This window comes from Arachis hypogaea, chromosome 19, assembly GCF_003086295.3.
Source record: "Arachis hypogaea cultivar Tifrunner chromosome 19, arahy.Tifrunner.gnm2.J5K5, whole genome shotgun sequence".
Classification (NCBI taxonomy): domain Eukaryota; kingdom Viridiplantae; phylum Streptophyta; class Magnoliopsida; order Fabales; family Fabaceae; genus Arachis; species Arachis hypogaea.
In genome coordinates this window covers 26,670,461-26,687,954 of record NC_092054.1, presented here as the reverse complement: position 1 = coordinate 26,687,954, position 17,494 = coordinate 26,670,461, and the positions used below count along the sequence as shown (strand labels likewise).

Genomic DNA, 17,494 nt, shown 5'->3' with positions numbered 1-17,494 from the left:
GTCTGATCTTGAAGTGACGGCATCATATTAATGAAAAACTAATAAAATTTGTTATTTATATAACTATTTTGATTAAATAATTAAAAATAATATAAAATTTTAATTGAACTAAAATAAAATATTAAAATAATAAATTTTATTTTTTAATTTTAAATTATTATTTATGATATATAAACTCATAAATATTGATATGTCATGTTTCGAGAATTGCTTGAAACGGTGATTTGGGTCTGAACGTGAGGTCCAGACTCCTAATGAGGCAGTGTCCGACTTGTTCTGGTGCCGAGGTGCTGCCGTCTGAGTTCCTCGTGAGGAGGTGGGGGATGGTACCTACAAGAGACTCCGATGTTTAAGTTAGCAAGGACTTTAAGCAGGTTTTTAGTAGATTAGAACTTAAGTATACTTGAAGGATATCAGTGTATTTATGGTAGAGTTGTTTGACCACCTTTGTTGAAGTAGTTCCACCTTTAAGGTGAGTAACTGTTCCTTTAATCTAGGGAGTTTGTTGGGATATATCTTTCAGGAAAGATAGAGATAGTCGGAGAGATTCGGGGAGATATGTACTTATTTGGATAAGTATAAGCTGGTCCCTTTCATCGTGTCTGACCTCTTTAAAGAGGTCGGGTATGCAGTAGAGGTCACCTTCTTGGGTGGGCCTTTCATCCTTATTGGGCCTGACTTTCAGGATATGAACATTGCTCCTGCTTAAGTCTGAGCTTTCAGGAGGTCGGGTTCAAGCATTTTATGGTACCAGTTATGACACCGGGTACACCGCCTTCAAGAGGTCAGGTACTCGACGTGTTTTGAAATTTTGAACTTTGCCTTTTTAAATGAGGGACGAACGTTACGCGACAGTTCCCTTGGGATCTGTGCACGTCTTTAAAGAGGAGTGTGAAATGACTATTTTTCCTTTCTCTCTTATAAATACTTCGCGCCTTCTTTCTTCTCCCTTCTTCCATTTTTGAAAACTCTTCATTTGCTTCTTTCATCACAAAATTCTTTTGTTTTCTTTCTTTGTTTCTTGTTTCTCAACAGTTTTCAGTTCCAAGATTTCTCCATCTTGGACCTTTTGAAAATCTTGTTTTACTGTACTAAAAGGATCATTCGTGTTTACTATTGTTTGGCGTGCCCCTTTCATTCTTCGAATCTTCATTAAAATTGGTGCCCTTGACTCTTGGTACCCCTTTTTTTGTGTAACTGTTCTTTTGGTCTTTTTTTTTTAATCTGTTTCTTGTATTGGGGCGACATTAGTAGCAGAGATTCTTTGTATTGTTGATTTTGTTTGTATCTGTAAAACTTTTCTTTGAAAAAAATTATTGATTGCTGCCGCTTTGTCTACTAAAAACTCCATTTTAAAACTGCCTTTTGCCATCTGATGTTATTGTTGTGAATGTTTGGTTGTGTTTCTGGAATTTGGAGAAACTTGTTATCGTTTTATTGCTGTAGAATATAGTCATGTTGCTCCCCAATGGTGTCGCTGCGGGTGATATAGTAGGGGCACCATTTTTTATATTTTCTGTTTGCAAAAGATCTTCTGAAATAACGTTTTGTGTTTTGTGTCTTTTACCCGACTTCTTTTAGATAACCTCTGAACTCTTTCATGATGACTTATTTTTGTATTTGTAGGCGTAGCTTTTATGTTTCAGTCTGTTATTCACGACTTATGATGAAAATCCCTCCTTCTCTTTTAACTTGGGTAGATTCTTCTGTCCTTTATGCTATTCTTGTAGTCGATAAAGAATGTCCTTTTTGTATATACCATAGGCTATGTGAGAGTCGAGAGGATGAAAGGAATTATGAAATAATAGTGGCTGATTCCGAGGAGAGGATTTGCTTTCCCCTATAGAGAAACTGGAAAGCTCCTTTTTTTATGCCTACGAGTGCTTTTTTATAAAGTTAGGTATCAAACTCCCTTTTTCTGATTTTGAGACAAATATTCTTTGGACTTGCAATGTTGCTCCCTCCCAACTTCATCCGAAATTTTAGGCATTTTTGAAAATCTACCAGCTCCTGTGTCGGGAGCTCGATATTCGACCTTCTCTGAAGGTCTTCTTTCACCTTTTTGTCTTGACCAAACTTGGGTCTTTGGTGCGGCGTGTACGCAAACCCCACACTTTCCGTACAGCAGCAGTACCAGCAAGTACACTGGGTTGTCCAAGTAATACCTGAGCGAGTCAGGGTAGATCCCACGAGGATTGTGGCTTGAAGCAAGCTTATGTTTGTCCTGCAGGTCTTCGTCAGACAGATCAGAAGGAGTATAATTTAATGTGTTTTAATATTGTATAAATTACTTTTTATCTCAAATAGAGTCAGTAATGGAAATGGAGAAAATGAGTAATTAGGACTAAGAAGTCGTGTAAACTATGAAAAGAGAATAGTTGAGGATTGGAGTTGCTTAGCCTTTCTGAATTGATTCTGGTATCACTGTCTTCTTTGCTTGTGGATGATGTCCTTCTATGGCAGGCTGTATGTGATCAAATCCATTGCCCGTGGTCATTGATCTCCTCTGCTACAGAATAAACGCCAGGGCCCTTGGTCATTCAATCTAACGGAGGTTGAAGCTCTAGCAAATCATTCTCCTGGCGATCATACTTAAAATGCCACAGACAAGGTCGAATCTTCTGGATCAGAGAATACTGCTTCTTTGGATTCTAGCCTATACCACGGAGACCCTAATCTCCCCAAAAAATGGCTGAACTGGTGTATCGAGAAGTCCCCAACGAAGTCATGAATTAACCGTCTGAGATATGTATAAACCTAGCTGTTGGCTCGTGCTTTCCTTCCAAGTATTCACACGAATCCAAGTAGACGCGGGTGTTTGTCAGGCACGTTCGTTTTAATTTGATGAACAAAGATAATTTGTCAGATCATCCTATTCACCACGATGAAGATCGGATATACATCTTAGAAGTAAATCAAACACCGATCGAAGAAGAAACAGTAATACTTTTATTAATTCATAAGACTCAGCAGGGCTCCTCCCCTCAACCTAGGAGGTTTAGAAACTCATACTGAGGTATAAAACAATGATAAAATATGTATGATGGTAAAAGTGATGTAAAAGTCGTGTAAAAGTGTTCGAATAACATGAATAAAATTCCTTAAATACTAAACTAATGACTAGTAAGGGTAAAACAGTCTTTCTAGTGCTAAAATCCACTTCTGAGGTCCACTTGGTGAGTGTTTAGGCTGAACTTTGATAAAATCCACGTGCTATGAGGTCTCTTGGGCGTGGAACGCCAGCTAGGAGATCCTCTTTGGGCGTTTGGACATTGGGCTTTGCTCCTTGGGTGCTGGACGCCAGAAAGGGGGCAGGAAGCTGGCGTTGGACGTCAGTTTTGGGCCTTCTAATCCGAAACAACGTATAAACTATTATACGTTGATGGAAAGCTCTAGAAGTTAGCTTTTCATAGCTATTAAGAACGCTCCATTTGGACTTTTGTAGCTCCAGCAAATCTCTTCCAAGTGCAAGAAGGTCAGATTTGGATAGCATTTGCAGTGCTTTCTCTGTCTCTGAATCAGACTTCTGCTCCAGCTCCTCAAATTTAGCCAAAAAATACCTGAAATGGTACAAAAATATACAAACTCAAAGTAAAATCCAAAAATGTAAATTTAACACTAAAACCTGTAAAAACTTAATAAAAACTGAATAAAACATATTAAAAACTACATGTAAACTAAGCCAAAATGCGTATAAAAAATCCGCTCATCGCAACACCAAACTTAAACTGTTGCTTGTCCCCAAGAAACTAAAAATGAAATAGGATGAAAATAAGAGTAGGATGCAATAAATTTTTGAGTTTCCAATGAAGCTCAGTCAATTAGACGAGCGGGGCTTAGTAGCTTTTTGTTTCTGAATAGTCTTGCCATTTCACTATCCATTGAAAGTTAGAATGGCTGGCATCTTTAGGAACTTAGAATCCAGATGATATTATTGATTTTCCTAGTTTAGCTCTTTTTTATTCTTGAACACAGCTTTCAGAGTCTTGGCCGTGACCCTAAGCACTCTGTTTTCCAGTATTACCACAGGATACATTCATGCCACAAACACTTTAACTGGGTGAACCTTTTCAAATTGTGACACAGCTTTGCTAGAGTCCTCAGATAGAGGTGTCCAGAGTTCTTAAGCACACTCTTTTTACTTTGGACCACGACTTTAACCGCTCAGTCTCAAGCTTTTCACTTGACACCTTCACGCTACAAGCACATGGTTAGGGACAGCTTGTTTGAGCCGTTTAGGCCAGAATTTTATTGCTTTGGGCCCTCCTAACCACTGATGCTCAAAACCTTGGGCCCTTTTTTCCCTTGACTTTTGGTTTAAAGGGTTATTGGCTTTTTCTGCTTCTTTTTTTCATATGCTTTTCTTTTTCTTTTTCTTTTGCAACATGCTTTTTCTTTTTGCTACTTTTTCTTGCTTCAAGAATCAATTTTTGGATTTTTCAGATCATCAATAATATTTTTTCTTTTTCTTCATTCTTTCAAGGGCCAGCATCAAAAAATTCAACTTCAAAAATGCACTGTTTATTCATGCATTCAGAAACTAAAGTAATGCCACCACATCAAAATAATTAACTGTTCTTTATTGGAAAACTCGAAAATTTAAGCACCTTTATTTCTTCTAAAAAAACCTACTATTTTATTCATGTTTAATGATGATAAGAGGAATAATTTATAGCCAATTGAAAAAATAAAAATTAATTACTACTAATACTTAAGTACTCCTAAAAATTAAAAGACATAAAATAAAAATAAAAATAAAGACTTAAATACTACTAGTGATCATGCAACCTAATTATGAATAAGAATAACAAAAATATGAAAAACAGGAATTAGAATAGCCATAGAGTTGAAACTCAACAACCTTCAGCTTGTGGGATGTTGTTTTCTTCAGGCTGTGGGACACATGGCTTTCAGCTTGAGGGGCCCTGGGCTCTTTAGGAGAGAGCTTCTGGCGCTTCAGCTCCTTAAGCTCATGCCCTTGCTTCTCCTGCTCTTTGATCAGTTTGCAAATCATGCTAGTCTGATCTTTTTGCTCCTCTCTGAACTGATCTAACGTGCTCTGTAAGTGAATTATGTAACACCCCAATTACCCTAAGCCTTACCTCTAGCTGTAAAGCAAAGGTTAATCAGAGGTTACGACAGTCCTAAGGCTTATACATATTTATATATAGAAAGAAATAATATATTCTAGGAGCCCGATGAAGGATTAAGCTCAAAGACAGATTTACAAAAGCGCGAAACGTTCACACGAAGCTAACGCATAAGATACAAGGTATAAGTATAAGAGAATAAAATATATATAAATATAAGAATATAATAATCATAGAGAACTAGCCGCAGCTTGCGGAGTTTAAGCCGACTAGTTACAAATAGAAAGATACAGAGCTTTAGAATTAAAACAGCTTATACAACCTATCTCTCAAATAAGCCTCTAAGGCCATAAAGATAAATATACAAAAGGTGAGAGAATACTATGACGAAAGTAAAACAGAAACAAACAAGGAACGAACCATACTCTGCTTTGTCACCATATCAGCAATCTCACCGAAGAAGATTACGACCTGCATCTGAAAAATAACAGCAAAGTATGGAATGAGAACCGGAGGTTCTCAGTATGGTAACAGTGCCCAATAATGTGAGATGTAAGGCTACGGGACGCCGAAGGCAATCCTAGAACTTCACATCACATACAGATATTCAAGCTTAACGAAATAAAATAAATACATAAGAAACTTAAACCATAAACCGGGTTATCTAAACTTAGGAGAATTCTAACTAATACTAATCACACTGCTGTATCCCACAGCCTTCGCCAACCTAACCTCCGTGCGATCCCATCGCCACTACCTACCTAACCTCCTCAGCACCAGACAAACAGTAGATAAATGTAAGCAAGTAAAAACACAGATAGTATTCATTTACAGCAAGTAATTCAAGAAGCAAGTAAGCATGTTATACAGTTAGGCAAACTCAAGTAATCAAAGCAAACAAGCATATAGAAGATGCGTATGATGAATGTTTATCATATTAGCTCGTCATATCACTTGTCGGTCCGTAAATGCCAACCCGACACATCCTCCCGGATGTAGCCTTTTCTGCCACGCCAGGGATATAGTGCCCTGCACACTCATGCAGTAGCTCTTCTGCTACGCCAGAGATATAGGGCCCTGCACACTCATGTAGTAGGGAGTCTACTACGCTAAGGATATAGGTCCCGCACACTTCCTGCAGCAGAGAAGGAACCAACCACAACAAATCATGCAGCAGAATAATCTGTCACGCTGGGGATATAGGCTCCGCACACTCTCATATAATCCAATTATTTTCTCATTATCAAATCATCACCAGACATTACCATTCCTCATCTCAAATCACTTTCAGTTATTAATTCTCAATATTCATCAAGATCATCATTTCTCTTCGAGTCCTCGACTCATCCTAACCATCCTCAATTCATATTTTTCATTCCAAGTCAATAGTTCATCAGTTTTCCCCAATTCCAATACCATCCTCCTTTCTCATCTACCATACCCATCCTCAATACACCAGAAACCTAAGCCTCTGTTCTCTAACTTTTCAAAATAATACCAAGTAAATTACCTAGGACCTTTCCCATGTTCTAAGACCCGAAATTAAGCCCAAAAGTCTTAAAATGGTGTCATAGAAGCTTACAAGTCTAATTCTCCGTCTCTAGACTCAAAATAGAAGTATCCTATATGAAATAGTTTAGTTGAATACAATAAAAAAAAACCATTTCTCTTGCAAAAACTGATTTTTAGTTTGAAATCTCTGCACCAAGACAGCAAGCTACCCTTTTCTTAGAAAATCCACCAAAAATTATATTTTCATTTGATGTATCTAAAATTTTCTAGAAATAAACTAGACTCATAGAGCTTTAAATCAGTCAAAGTATCATAGAAAAATCATTTTTCTGGAGAGAGTTATACTGATTACAATTTTACTTTCAAAAACTAGTTTTGCTGTCAAAATAGCTAAGAGCTCTATTTTTAAAACGAGCACAACTCCTTCCACAAAATTTATAATAGTCTGAAATTTTGACACAAACAAGAAAATAATCCAAGTCTCAATTTATTTTTAGTCCCACTCAAAATTATGATCAGGATTGGGAGAAATAGGCTTGGAAAGTTGCTGGTTTGATTATGTAGCAGCAGAAAATCAGTTTTAAAGTAACAAACTTCAAAACTTTATATCTCCTAATCCAACCGTTAAACTTTAACCAAAATTTTTAAGATTTTTCTACACATCACAAAGATTTGAGAAAAATTAATCCCATTCAATTGTAAGGGTTAGATCGTTCCCAAAAAGCGTCTGAAGCTGCTACCAGAAAATAGATTATGCAGAATTTTGCCAAACCTCAACTTTCAAAATATTTCAACCAAAATCAGACCAAAACCATACCAACTCCAATTTACCTCATAACTCACTCTTTGTGTCACAATCTAACATTCATACCAAATTTTTTATTCACCCTTCAATATCCTCAACCTCAAATATCAAATATATAACACTATAATCATTCCTCCACCAACCACATTCATCAATTTTCATTATCAAATACATAACAATACATTCATTTTTTTTAATCAACACATTAATCCAATTCCATTCTACCATTTCCAACAATCATCATAATCAATTTCAATCTCAATCCTCAATACCATACTATCAACATCAACATTTCAATTCATCATACATCATCATACAACAATTCTAACAACCAATTTAATTCAATCCTATCCTATGGGTCACTAGCCTAAGTATCCATAAACATTACATATTACATAAAGAAAACCGAAACCATACCTTGGCTGATTCTCACTATGCTCCGACACCAAACTTGATTCCAATCAAGCTTCCACCAAGCTTCAAACCATCAAAGCCAAACGAAAAGCCACCACCAACTCCAAAAACAAGCTTCATACATACAACATAACCACACATCAACAACTAAAGCTCATACTATATCAAACCAAAAGGATAAGGAGGTTCCTTACCTTATCCAATGAGAGTAAAGATAAAATCCAACTGTTACCCACTACTAGAGATCACCTAAAGAAGCAAAACCACAAAATCTACTCAAAACCCATAACCTCAAAAATGCAGAAATCTAGGGCACAGAACTGGGACTTGAACTTCGAGTTCTTACCAAGTTTGTTTAGATAGAAACGTAGATTTCAACGAGAGCTTCGCGTGGCAGCAAACGGCTCGTCAATCGGAGCTCCGTAGCTCAAGTTATGGCTCCCGGAAGATGGAAGTGAATAGTAACCACTCCCCTCTTCTCCTCTCATCTCAAAACCGCGTCTCTCTCTCTTTCGGGGGAAGAAATGAGCTGAAAAGCTCATTAAATGAGCTTATATATGTTAGGCCTTGGGCCCGGTCCAACTCGTTAGCGTTTTTAGTCCGTTTGGCCCACTTTGGGCCAAAATTTTTAAGATTAGTGCCCGATTTTCAATTCTAAATTATTTTTATCCTTTCAAAACGATAAATCAATCTTCAAAATATTATTTTCTAAAATATGCGGTACTGGACAAACTAAAGCAGGTATTGCCAGCTTTAGCGTCAGTATATATTTTTACAAAAACTTTTCGAAAGAAAAATATTTGCCAACTCAGAATAATTCACTGAAATCAAATTTTGCATTTTTATTTTTAAATTAAAACTTCTAACTTTTGAATCTATTCCGGGCACTAAAAATTATTTTATTAAAACGGTTTTACATGAAAAACCCCGGTTCTTACATCCTCCCCTCTTTAAAAAGATTTTTGCCCTCGAAAATTGAATCATGCGATATATCCTCCTTGAAGCGCCCTACTGTGTCGATGTCCCCTCTCGTCTTCCGCTGCGTCACTCTGATTATCGTCATTAAGAATCCATAATTTATCCTTTAAGCCAAAAACTGATTTTTGTAATACTTTTCAAAACCTTTAAACCAAGTTCAATATGAACGAGTTCATTGTTAAAACTTTCTCAAAAGTGTCAAAAATAATTTATTTGTAAATCAATCACTTTAAAGCATGATTATTCTAAATTCATTAAAATTCTTAAATCAGAACCTTTCAACATGAATCCCTTCTGATACGTTAAATTACAAGCCAAAATCACAAGTTGATAAAATCATAGAGCTCACCTTTATTTTTAAACGATATCATTCAAACCAAGAATTTCGACTTTCTTTCAAAACCAAATCATTTAAACCAATAGTTTCAAACCAAATTTTCAAAATCATTTTAATCTTTAAAACTTTTTCAACAAGAATTCTAAACCATACCATTTAGAAATTGAAAACCTTAAGGAAAAACCGCAAAAGAAACAGCCGGCACTTCTCTTGCCACCAGTGTTGAGCCTCATCCATCAACTGATACGCCGCAACTCCGCGAACTGGTTTTCTAGGGCATGTTGAGCTCGTAACGCATAGGCTAGGATAGTCTTCCTTACTATCTCTCCATTAACATGATCGACCTCGTCCACGAGTTGCCTATTCAGGCTTCCTTTCCATACCAAACAATCAATATCAAAGTGATCAATCTCAATATCAAAAGTCTAGTGTTTCAATTATCCAAAAAGACACTCACAAACAAGCATGCTATGAGATATCAAGTAGATAACCTAAATAGCATGAAAGAAAAAATGACCCAGAGTATGCAACGAAGCACAATCGGTCCATCCCTCAAGCTCACGAGGATAAAATGCTCTGATACCACTAAATGTAACACCCCAATCACCCTAAGCCTTACCTCTAGCTATAAAGCAAAGGTTAATCAGAGGTTACGACAGTCCTAAGCTTATACATATTTATATATAGAAAGAAATAATATATTCTAGGAGCCCGATGAAGGATTAAGCTCAAAGACAGATTTACAAAAGCGCGAAACGTTCACACGAAGCTAACACATAAGATACAAGGTATAAGTATAAGAGAATAAAATATATATAAATATAAGAATATAATAATCATAGAGAACTAGCCGCAGCTTGCGGAGTTTAAGCCGACTAGTTACAAATAGAAAGATACAGAGCTTTAGAATTAAAACAGCTTATACAACCTATCTCTCAAATAAGCCTCTAAGGCCATAAAGATAAATATACAAAAGGTGAGAGAATACTATGACAAAAGTAAAACAGAAATAAACAAGGAACGAACCATACTCCACTCTGTCACCATATCCGCAATCTCACCGAAGTAGATTACGACCTGCATCTGAAAAACAACAGCAAAGTATGGAATGAGAACCGGAGGTTCTCAGTATGGTAACAGTGCCCAATGATGTAAGATGTAAGGCTCCGGGACGCCGAAGGCAATCCTAGAACTTCACATCACATACGGATATTCAAGCTTAACGAAATAAAATAAATACATAAGAAACTTAAACCATAAACCGGGTTATCTAAACTTAGGGGAATTCTAACTAATACTAATCACACTACTGTATCCCACAGCCTTCGCCAACCTAACCTCTGTGCGATCCCATCGCCACCACCTACCTAACCTCCTCAGCACCAGACAAACACAAGATAAATGCAAGCAAGTAAAACACAGATAGTATTCATTTACAGCAAGTAATTCAAGATGCAAGTAGGCATCTTATACAGCTAGGCAAACTCAAGTAATCAAAGAAAGCAAGCATATAGAAGATGCATATGATGAATGTCTATCCTATTGGCTCGTGATATCACTTGTCGGTCCATAAATGCCAACCCGACACATCCTCACAGATGTAGCCTTTTCTGCCATACCAAGGATATAGTGCCCTGCACTCTCATACAGCAGCTCTTCTGCTACGCCAGAGATATAGTACCCTTCACACTCATGTAGTAGGGAGTCTGCTACGCCAGGGATATAGGCCCCGCACACTTCCTGCAGCAGAGAAGGAACCAACCACAACAAATCATGCAGCAGAACAATCTGCCACGTCGGGGATATAGGCTCCGCACACTCTCATATAATCCAATCATTTCTTCATCATCAAATCATCACCAGACATTACCATTCCTTATCTCAAATCACTTTCAGTTATCAATTCTCAATATTCATTAAGATCATCATTTCTCTTCGAGTCATCGACTCATATCAACCATCCTCAATTCATATTTTCCATTCCAACTCAATAGTTCATCAGTTTTTCCCAATTCCAATACCATCCTCCTTTCTCATCTACCATACCCATCCTCAGTACACTAGAAAGCTAAGCCTCCATTCTCTAACTTTTTAAAATAATACCAAGTAAATTACCTAGGACCTTTCCCATGTTTTAAGATCCGAAATTAAGCCCAAAAGTCTTAAAATGGTGTTTCTAAATTCAAAATGGAAGTATCCTATAGATTCAAACCCAGTTAAAATAGTTTAGTTGAATAGAATAAAAAAAAGAAAACCATTTCTCTTGCAAAAACTGATTTTTAGTTTGAAATCTCTGCACCAAGACAGCAAGCTACCCTGTTTTTAGAAAATCCACCAAAAATCATATTTTCATTTTATGTATCTAAAATTTTCTAGAAATAAACTAGACCCATAGAGCTTTAAATCAGTCAAAGTCTCATAGAAAAATCATTTTTTGGAGAGAGTTATAATGATTACAAGTTTACTTTCAAAAACTAGTTTTGCTGTCAAAATAGCTAAGAGCTCTATTTTTAAAACGAGCACAACTCCTTCCACAAAATTTATAATAGTCTAAAATTTTGATACAAACAAGAAAATAGTCCTAAGTCTCAATGTTTTTTTGGTTCCACTCAAAATTATGGTCAGAATTGGGAGATACAGACTTGGAAAGTTGTTGGTTTGATTATGTAGCAGCAGAAAATCAGTTTTAAAATAACAAACCTCAAAAATTTATATCTCCTAATCCAACCGTTAAAATTTAACCAAATTTTTTAGAATTTTTCTACACATTAAAAAAATTCAAGAAAAATTAATCATATTCAATTGTGAAGGTTAGATCGTTCCCAAAAAGCGTTCGAAGCTGCTGCCAGAAAATAGATTATGCAGAATTTTGCCAAACCTCAACTTTCAAAATATTTCAACCAAAATCATACCAAAACCATACCGACTCTAATTTACCTCATAACTCACTCTTTGTGTCACAACCTACCATTCATACCAAATTTTTCATTCACCCTTCAATATCCTCAACCTCAAATATCAAATATATAATACTATAATCATTTCTCCACCAACCACATTCATCAATTTCCATTATCAAATACATAACAATACATTCATTTTTTTTAATCAACACATTAATCAAATTCCATTCCACCATTTCCAACAATCATCATAATCAATTTCAATCTCAATCCTCAATACCATACTATCAACATCAACATTACAATTCATCAACAATCCAAATCATCAAATCATCATACATCATCATACAACAATTTTAACAACCAATTTAATTCAATCCTATCCTATGGGTCACTAGCCTAAGTGTCCATAAACATTACATATTACATAAAGAAAACTGAAATCACACCTTGGCCGATTCCCACTATGCTCTGACAGCAAACTTGATTCCAATCAAGCTTCCACCAAGCTCCAAACCATCAAAGCCAAACCAAAAGCCACCACCAACTCCAAAAACAAGCTTCATACATACAACATAACCACACATCAACAACTAAAGCTCATACTATACCAAACCACAAGGATAAGGAGGTTCCTTACCTTATCTAATGAGAGTAGGGATAAAATCCAACTGTTACCTGCTACTAGAGATCACCTAAAGAAGTAAAACCATAAAATCTACTCAAAACCCATAACCTCAAAAACGCAGAAATCTAGGGCACAGAACTGGGACTTGAACTTTTAGTTCTTACCAGGTTTGTTTAGATAGAAACGTAGATCTCAATGAGAGCTTTGTGTGGTAGCAAACGGCTCGTCAATCGGAGCTCCGTAGCTCAAGTTATGGCTCCCGGAAGATGGAGGTGAATAGTAACCACTCCCCTCTTCTTCTCTCATCTCAAAACCGCAGCTCTCTCTCTTTCGGGGGAAGAAATGAGCTGAAAAGCTCATTAAATGAGCTTATATATGTTGGGCCTTGGGCCCGGTCTAACTCGTTAGCGTTTTTAGTTCGTTTGGCCCACTTTGGGCCAAAATCTTTAAGATTAGTGCCCGATTTTCAATTCTAAATTATTTTTAATTGGGGCTTGAGCTTTGAGTTCTTACCAGGTTTGCTCGGTTAGAAACGTAGAGCTCGACGAGAGCTTTACGTAGCTGCAAACGGCTCGTCAATCGGAGCTTCGTAGCTCAAGTTATGGCTTTCGGAAGGTGGAGGTGAATAGTAACCACTCCCCTCTTCTCCTCTCATCTCAAAACCGCGGCTCTCTCTCATTTGGGGGAAGAAATAAGCTGAAAAGCTCATTAAATGAGCTTATATATGTTGGGCGTTGGGCCCGGTCCAACCCGTTAGCGTTTTTAGCCCGTTTGGCCCACTTTGAGCCAAAACCTTTAAGATTAGTGCCCAGTTTTCAATTCTAAATTATTTTTGTCCTTTCAAAATAATAAATCAATCTTCAAAATATTATTTTTCAAAATATGCGGTACTGGACAGACTAAAGCCGGTACTGCCAGCTTAAGTGCCAGTATGCATTTTTACAAAAAATTTTTGAAAGAAAAACATTTTCCAACTCAGAATAATTCACTGAAATCAAATTTTACATTTTTATTTTCAAATTAAAATTTCTATATTTTGAATCTATTTCGGGCACTAAAAATTATTTTATTAAAACGGTTTTACGTGAAAAATCCCGGTTCTTACAAATTACAGATGCCTTCAACTGTTCTCAGTACTCCATTGGAGGGATCTCTTGGGATGCCTCTGGTACCTTCCTCTTTAGGTTATCATCTTCTATCTTGGAATTCTCCATCACCTGCTTGGTGATTGATTTTTTCACTGGAATAAAGTTATCCACTTAGATCAGAACCTTAGCCTCTTGGCATATGCAAAAGATGAGATTTGGATAAACTAGCATGGCCCTAGTGGAATCTTTGTTTGATAACTTGTAGATCTCAAGGGGAATTATTTGGTGGACTTCCACCTCATTCCCCATCATGATGCAGTGAATCATTATTGCTCTTGCAATATTGACTTCAGATCGGTTACTTGTGGGTAGTATGGAGCGCCCAATGAAGTCTAGCCATCCTCTAGCAACAGGCTTGAGGTCGGCTCTTTTTAGCTGGCATGGCTCCCCTTTTCTATTCTCAATCCATTGAGTTCCGGGCAGGCATATGTCCTCTAGGACTTGGTCCAGCTTTTGGTTGGCTACAATCCTTCTGTTATATGACTCACGGTCATCCTTCAGCAGAGGTAGTTTGAAGATCTCTCTCACCCTGTCCAGGTGAAAATACATAATCTTTCCCCTGACCATGGTGCAAAAAGTATAGATGGTTGTTCCATCTTTCTTTTGCTTATCTGTCATCCATAACTTTGCATAGAATTCTCGGATCATGCTGTATCCAACATTTAATTCTGGATTACTTAGAATCTCCCAGCCTCTCCTTCGAATATGCTCTTGGATCTCTAGGTATTCTTCTTTTCCCAGGTTGAATCCCACTTCAGGAATTACTGGCCTTTTGCTCATTATCTTATGATAATGTTCCTCATGTTGCTTGGTGAAGAATCGAACAGGTTTGAAAACAACTGTTGAGTTGTCTTCTTTCTTGTTCTTTGGGGGCAGTCTTGCCACTTTGTGAAGCCATGGGATTGAATTCTTGATGAGAGAACAGGGCTCCTGCCACACCAAACTTAAAAATTTGCTCGTCCTCGAGCAAAAAGTAAGAAAGGGAAGAAGTAAAAAGAGAATAGAAGAAGGAAAGAGAGGGGAGAATTCGAATGAGAGGTGATGAGGGATGGAGGGGGGCTCGGTCACTTATATATATAAGGAGGGGGAGGGATTTTCAAAAATAATCATGAATAAAATATAAAGATTTTTGAAAAGATAAAAAAAATATAAGTTGTTAAATTTAAAAGATAAGAAAATATTTTAACAGGATAGAAAAGGCATTGAAGGCAAGATATGAAAAGGATTTGAAAAAGATAAAAGATTTTGAAAGATTTTGAAAACAAGTTGTAAAAGTTATGCAATTTTAAAAAGGATTTGAAAATTTTTGAAAAAATTGTTTTAATTTTGAAATTAAATTGAATAAAGATGAGTTAAATCAAGATAAGATTGAAAAACTGAGGTTACCTCCATGCTGCCATGCTGGCATTTAAACGCCCAGAATGCTAGCATTTTAGTATTTAACACCAAAGTAGTCCTCCCTATGGGGCATTAAACGCCCAGCCAGGGCCTCTTGGTTGGCATTTAACGCCAGGTTGATGCTCCCTCTTGGGCGTTAAACGCCCAGCTAGGGCCTCCTGGCTGGCGTTTAACGCCAGGCCTGCTGCCTCCATGGGTATTTAAACGCCCAATACCCTATCTTTTCAGGCGTTTAAACGCCAGGAAGCTCCTTACTCCAGGGTATTTTGTTTACTGTTCTGCATCATTTTGTCTTTGTTTAAGCACTGTAGATGATCACTAACACTAAAATTAACTTAAAACACAATGAAAAAGTAATTAAAAAGAGAACTAATTAAAATGAAAATAAATAGAAAATTAATAAAGTATGAGTGATTATTGGGTTGCCTCCCAACAAGTGCTTCTTTAATGTCTTTAGCTGGACTTCACTGTACTTAACTTAGTAGCAGTGTTAAGCCTCCTGGCTCTATATCTCCTTCAAGGTAATGCTTAACCCTCTGTCCATTGACAGTGAACCTCGTTTCTTTACCTTGAAGTTCTATGTGTCCGTAAGATGATACCTTGGTAATCACAAACGGTCCCATCCAACGAGATTTAAGTTTCCCAAGGAATAGTTTGAATCTTGAATTGAAGAGCAAGACTTTTTGTCGTAGTTCAAAGACTCTGGAAGCTAGCTTCCTGTCATGCCACCTCTTTGCCTTTTTCTTATAGATTTTTGCATTTTCAAATGCTTCTAAGCGGAATTCATCCAACTCATTTAGTTGGAGCAGCCGTTTCTCCCCTGCTGCTTTAGCATCAAGGTTGAGGAATCTAGTAGCCCAATAGGCTTTATGTTCTAGTTCCACTGGCAAATGACAGGACTTCCCATATACTAACTGATATGGTGAAGTTCCATAGGGGTTTTGAAAGCTGTTCTGTATGCCCATAGAGCATCATCAAGCTTTCTAGCCCAATCCTTTCTAGAGGCACTTACTGCCCTCTCTAGGATTCGCTTTAGTTCTCTATTTGAGACTTCAGCTTGCCCATTCATTTGAGGATGATACAGTGTTGCTACTTTATGGCGAACTCTATATCAGCTTAAGATAGAATCCAGCTGTCTGTTGCAGAAATGAGTTCCTCCATCACTAATTAGTGTCATAGGGACACCAAATCTGTTGAAGATGTTCTTTTGGAGGAACTTCATTACTACTTTTGTGTCATTAGTGGGTGTTGCTATTGCTTCAACCCATTTAGACACGTAGTCTACTGCCACAAGGATGTAGATGTTTGAGTATGAAGGCGGGAAGGGGCCCATGAAATCTATGCCCCACACGTCAAACAACTCAATCTCTAATATTCCTTGTTGAGGCATGCTGTGACCATGAGGAAGATTGCCAGCCCTCTAGCAACTATCATAGTTACGGACGAACTCTCTAGAATCCTTATAGGGAGTAGGCCAGTAAAAGCCACTTTGGAGTACCTTAGTGGCTGTCCGCTCACCTTCAAAGTATCCTCCATAGTTGGATCCATGGCAATGCCATAGAATTCTCTTTGCCTCTTTTTCAAAAACAGCGTCGGATTATTCCATCCGAGCATCTCTTAAAGAGATATAGTTCATCTAATAGGTAGTATTTTGCATCATGCATGAGTTTTTGGGCTTGCTGCCTGGTAAACTCCTTGGGAATGAACCGTATAGCTTTGTAGTTTGCAATGTCTGCAAACCAAGGTACTGTCCGGATGGCATAGAGTTACTCATCTGGAAAGGATTTGGATATGTCAGTGGAGGGAGAAGAAGTCCCTGCTACTGGCTCAATCCGGGATAAGTGATCAGCCACCTAATTTTCTGTCCCTTTTCTGTCTCTAATTTCTATATCAAACTCTTGCAGGAGTAATACCCATCTTATAAGTCTGGGTTTAGAATCCTGCTTAGTGAGTAGATACTTTAGAGCAGCATGGTCAGTATAAATAATGACCTTAAATCCTACTAGGTAGGATCTGAACTTGTCAATGGCATAAACCACTGTAAGTAGCTCCCATCATTTAATACGCGACTAGCATAATAAATGACATGCAGAAGCTTGTCATGTCTTTGACCAAGGACTGCGCCAATTGCATGATCACTTACATCACACATTAGCTCAAATGGCAAGTCCCAGTTGGGTGAAGAGATGATAGGAGCAGTGAGAAGCTTGGCTTTCAGGGTTTCAAAAGCATGCATACATTCTTGGTCAAAGACGAATGGAACATCAGTGGCCAAGAGATT

The 17,494-nt window shown here is 37.4% G+C and overlaps 1 long non-coding RNA gene across 1 annotated transcript; it reads right to left on the bottom strand.

The window, feature by feature from the left end:
- Window positions 1-7,824: 7,824 nt before the first annotated feature.
- Window positions 7,825-8,325, bottom strand: LOC140181759 (uncharacterized). Its single transcript, XR_011876930.1, has 3 exons — window positions 8,168-8,325; window positions 8,016-8,070; window positions 7,825-7,935 (listed from the first exon to the last, which is right to left on the bottom strand). It is a non-coding gene; the product is annotated as an uncharacterized lncRNA (long non-coding RNA).
- Between the last annotated feature and the right edge of the window lie 9,169 nt (window positions 8,326-17,494).